A 5,985-nucleotide genomic window follows, 5' to 3' on the forward strand; every position below is an offset into this window, starting at 1 on the left:
GCCTTTGCTAGTTCCCCTGGGGCACTATTATAGTTAGGAACCAGCAAACATCACATGATGAAATGAATGCGTACTCTCCCAGGTTTCTTACAAGTTCTCCAGCCAGCTCTGCATGTGATAACACAGCGTCATTCTTCATGCATATTTTTGTAAGATCATTAAATTGAAATAGAATGTTCACATCATCCTAAGAAATCCAAGGATGTGATTTCAATATGCACAATATGCTTATGACCCCCAGTTTGAACTATCTATACCAAGTGAAGCTACGCAGATCCTGATGTTTAGAAGCAATTGTGGGTTAAGTGGGGGTCAATAAGTTGAAATTGAACCCTGACAAGATGGCAGTCCTGTGGTTGGGTAGTTCTCAGGTCTGGGCATCAGGCAGATTGCCAGTTCTGAATGAGATTGCCAAGGCATTGCCATTGTCTGGGGTTCCTCTAGACCAGGCATGCCCAAACTCAGCCCTCCAGATGTTTGGGACTACAATTCCCATCATCCCTGACCACTGGTCCTGTTAATGAGGGATGATGGGTGTTGTAGTCCCAAAACATCTGGAGGGCTGAGTTTGGGGATGCCTGCTCTAGATAGTTGTCTAGTTAAGTGTGATGTGTTGTTGTTGTTGTTGTTTAGTCGTTTAGTCGTGTCCGACTCTTCGTGACCCCATGGACCAGAGCACGCCAGGCACTTCTGTCTTCCACTGCCTCCCGCAGTTTAGTCAGACTCATGTTTGTAGCTTCGAAGACACTATCCAACCATCTCGTCCTCTGTCGTCCCCTTCTCCTTGTGCCCTCCATCTTTCCCAACATCAGGGTCTTTTCCAGGGAGTCTTCTCTTCTCATGAGGTGGCCAAAGTATTGGAGCCTCAGCTTCACGATCTGTCCTTCCAGTGAGCACTCAGGGCTGATTTCCTGAAGAATGGATACGTTTGATCTTCTTGCAGTCCATGGGACTCTTAAGAGTCTCCTCCAGCACCAAGAGTCTCCTGATGTATGTATGGTTAAATTATATTTTACTTGTGAGCTGCCATGAAATTGTCTCTTGCAACAAAGAACAGGCTAAAAATGTTTCAGATAAATAAATAAAAAAGCGCAGACCCTTATTATCCCACCTGTAGACTGTGTTCCCTAAAGCATCCAACCCCAACCTGGTTACCTCTACATGTTTTGAAGCATAGCTCCTAAAAGCCACAGCCAACCCAGCTGGGCTGACTAGGGTTGATGGGAGTTGTAGTTCAAATCATACACCAAAGTCACATGGTAGAAGGAGGAATGCCCGACATGGTCTATCAGTGTCAGCCCAATATTGGGTCATGTCCCATTTCTCTCTTTTTTTAGCCCTTGTTGTGTCTCATAGTGGCTTTGACTATGACACTCAAGTGGAGGAAGCCAATGTGTGCATGAATCACACACCTGCTTTTCTCACTTTGCTTATAATACTTGAAGCAGAAGCCCATGTCTGAGCATAAACAGATCCCAAGTGATGTAGAAATTCCAGATGTGAGAACAGTTGATGCATTTTACAATGGCAGAAGGGCATGAGACATTCTATGAAAAGCATAGAAAATTGAGCACATGATTTCCTTGTGCATCTACCACTTTAATATCTGAATTATGTTACTTTAACTATTTTGTGACTGCAGCACAAAAATATCAAGATCAGTAGAGGAACAAGCACAATGAAGTCCAAATTACAGGCTGGAATACCTCCTTGCAACAAGTACAGTGTACATATTTGCAGGGAGGTAAACCGTTTCCCATTTTTAAGGGAAGACCAAATATAGCAAACTCTGCCTTTTATGACTGTGGTTATTTCAGAGGCAGCTGCCAAGCGCAGCAGAGTCAAATGTTGGCTTACCCAAGGCAGCTCCTCAAATCCTGTAGCTTTGGGTGCCAACCCAAAGCTTATTTATCATGATTCTCTGAGAAACAAAGGTGTGTATGAGAAAATTATACAGTCTGCAACATAAAGCTGGCTTGAGAAAAGCAAATACTCTGGAGCTCTAGGAAATAAACTATTCTGAAGAAACCAAGGGAGATTCCATACTAGCCATTAGCAGGTAATTGCCAGACTTTGTTCATTCACTCTATATGGGACATCCACATGACAGTGGACACTGCTGGGCTGTTGCTGTTTGCAGGTGGGATTCAATCACATAATGGCGGATTCAAGTTGCACAATTCAAGTTGATTTGGGGCTCTTGTACAACAAGTCTCTGCATCTGATATTTTTTGCAGTAAGGAAAGTGACTGGGAAATGCCCTGGAAAGTGTGGGATAAAATTTGCTTGATGCAACACCATCTAAACCCCCTGCAATCAAACCAGATTGAATGTTCAATAAATAGGTGACATAGTCTAACCTGCAAACAAATCAGGATGAATGGCCAAGAAACAGGTCATCTGGAAAGTGACCACCATAGTCTAAAATCTCCTCATGTATTTCCCTGTGGTTCTTATGTCTTTTCTCTGACTGTAGAAAATCTGACTTTTTCAGAAGAATGAGTAGCACCATATTCACAGGTGTAGATGCCTCTACCACTAGTCAGTGGCAGACCTACAGTTTTTGGAGCCCTGCAGCTTGAAATGTTATGGAGGCCCCTTCGCAACCAGCAATGAGGTCTGAGTAGCCATTGCTATTTTCATCAATTGGGTTGTCTACAACCTTTACAACATCTGTGCTGCTCACTCTCAAACTTTGGGATTGTTGAAATATATCCAACAAAAAAAATTAATCGGTTTGAGTCATGAGACTCAAATTGAGTCTACTAGACCAAAATATTTTAAGAAATGTGGACGAAAGTCACTTCTGGGGCCCCTGCGGAATTAGGGGCCCTGAAGATAAGCTTCATTGGTTTTATAGTAGATCTGCCCCTGCCACTCGTCTTTCCTCCTTTTTAAAGGGTGGGGTTTCAATACGGACAGTGACCTACCTAGACACTGAAGTGATTCCAAGCCCTACCTGGAGATGCTGGGACCGAACCAGAGACCTTCTGCATGCAAAGCAGATGCTCTACCACTGAGCTATGGTCCTCCCTGAATACTTGCTCAGATATTTACTGAGACCTTTTGTGGTCACCATAGGAGGTATTGGTGTGTGCGTGAGTTAGTGACCTAACATGTCTGGCTGCGGGAGACTCTATAGCTGAGCATGCTGACTTGCCTTCTCTGTCTCCATGAACAGCCACCTGGAGATTCTTGCAATTCTTCAACCATTGTGTTTGTCAGCAGGTGCCATTAGTTTTCTCTCCTATGTTTCACTGAACCGCAACATAACAACCCTGCTGACATTTAATTTGAAGTTACAGTGAGCTAGATGTTTGGCACACTGAGCTGGAAGCCATCCTAAATCTTTTGACCTGCTGGGCATTCTTAACCTCCTGCAGACTTTATTAAAAGCGGCACACTTTGAGGAATGGAAGTGACTTGGGCCAGTGATGTTGTGATGAGCACGCCTTTAAGGAAAAGCTACCTCTGCACATCCCAGGAAAAGGCCCTGGGCAGGCATGGCAAAACATGCTTTTCTGTTACTCTAAAGTAAACCATACCAAGTTTGAGACCTGTATTTGCAAATGATTACAGCTGACCTTGAAAGGCATCGTAATATTGTTAGGAGGTAAAGTATTTTGATGACTCAGGGAGTCGGCCTGTTTTGAGATAGACAGTGCCACAGGGGAATATATAGATATAGAAATATTCCCATGCAGCCATTTTAACACATTCTTGCATGTGTGTAAGGGAACAGGACCAATTACTTGTGATAAATTCAAAATTCTACACACATGCACTCAAAATTATGCTAATATTTGCCATTTTTCTGACAATAGCTTGTAATCAGAGGCAGATGATATGAGGTCTCAACTGGGCACTTTCCCCCCCAGTTGCCAGCACAGGGGGCCTAATCCAGATTGGGATCCTAGCATGAAGGGTAGGGAAGAGTTAACCCTTTGCCCCCTACTGTGGCCCTGCTGCCAGAGATGTTGGAGACAATCTTGGACCAGAGGGACAGATGGTTTGGCTCATTATAAGGCAGATTTATGGGTTCCACTCAATAAAACATTAATCATACAAAAAAGGGAGGGAATGTACAGGTTTGTGGTTTAGGAAGCTTTGACCTTCTCTCTGGGATGTCAGTTACTGCCACATATTTATTTCTTCAGATAAATATATATATCTCTTTAGTTATCTTATCAGACCATTAAGAACGGCTAAATAAACAATGCCATCAAGGTGAACCTTTGTCCTTGCTTTATATACTTTTCCAAAGAAGCACAACAGGTTCCGAAGATTAAGTCTGGGGTTCTTTTAAGATAACAAGATAATCTTAGGCTTATTCCAAAGACAAAACTGTGATTCTACCTCACTGAAACTGAGTACAGAGTGGGAGATGTTAGGCACTTGCCTCCCATGGTCTCTACCTTTTTTCATGTGCTTGAAATACAATATTTTGTAGCTGGGGGGAGGTGATATTCTGTGGATGTTTATTGGAAATAAGTCCCACTGTGTTCAATGGGGCCTATTCCCTAGGAAGAGGGTATAGAATTGCAGCTTTCATTGCTCTTGCAATTGTGATGTGGCATGTAGCTGTGTTGTATCATGGTCACACACCTATTGTCTAACAGTGGTGGAGATGAATAACTGACAACCCCCTACCCCATTTCATTTTTTTAAAAGTGTTTTTATTTTCAATGTGTGTGCTTCAAATCCTGAACACTATTCCACACTGTTTCTTGAAAGCTGGAGATCTCTCCTAACAATAAATTCGGCAAATGCCAGCAAATGTACTACCTTTGCTACAGCAACAAACTGCCGTTTTGTGAACATTTATGTATTTTTCAACTGCTCATCTACCTTGATTTTTAAGAAAAGTGACAAATCATAATATTTCTGCTCCTTGCAGATATGCATTGGAAATCAGTGCAGTTGAAGCAATCGTACACTAACAGTTGAACAATCTGAAGAAGACCCAAGAGAAACCTACCAAGGCCTTTTCCAGATGACCTGTTTATTGAGCATTCACCCTGATTTTGTTCACACAAAAGTTTCATGGAAACAGCCAGCATCTATTTTTTAGGGCAGTTTGATGTGAAAAAAACTATTCCCTCCCCCCTGTGCCCTGTGAATATTTACTTTTATACAAAAATAAATAATTAAAACGGATGTGAAAGAGATATGTGTATCATCTATTATATTACAGTATTAATCACATTGTTTTAATGCATGTATCACAATGCATGCATACAATCTCAACATAAAATAAATTCACCGAGAGCAACTTGGAATGAAATTTTGACCTTCGATGTGGGAAGGTAGAACTGTGCAGGTGAGGCAGACAAAGGCAACACTGGGGCCTTGTCCAACCCCCATAGAGCAAGCGTTTGCGTATTCAGACCCAGAGACCTCCCCCCTAAATAAATTCACACTTGACTCAAATTTTAGTTTGGTTTTGGCAGAATTTAGGCCACAACTTTATTGATTACAGAAAGTGACTGGTTGCATAGGCTCTGGTTCGACTAGCTCCCTGCACTTGCAGGTAGCGCTAACCCAGGTTCCAGCATAGGTCAGCCAAGGGTGTGTTAGGTTAGATCTTGGTGACATAACCAACTACCTATCTCTGGAAATAGAGAGAGACCAAGATGGTAATATTTTAGGACACCAGTCACAGAAAATTGCTGATGTGCTAACCAAACTGAACCTGATGGATGCTAACCCTGTAGACACACCAATGACAAAAGGTTATCAGGTAGATGATACTGAAGAAGCATTTTCTGACACTACACTGTACAGAAGTGTGCTAGGCGAACTAAACTTCATTGCCAGATGTTCAAGACCTGACATTGCAGTTAGCACTAATTTGCTAAGCAGACATGTCAACAATCCTACTGTTAAGGATTGGAAAGCTCTGGAATGCATAGCATGCTATTTGAAAGACACTATGTACTACAGGCTGAGATTTAACAATCAGAAGTCTGGCAGTCTTGAGATATT

The sequence above is a fragment of the Podarcis filfolensis genome (assembly GCF_964270895.1).
Source record: "Podarcis filfolensis genome assembly, chromosome: 5".
Classification (NCBI taxonomy): Eukaryota; Metazoa; Chordata; class Lepidosauria; order Squamata; family Lacertidae; genus Podarcis; species Podarcis filfolensis.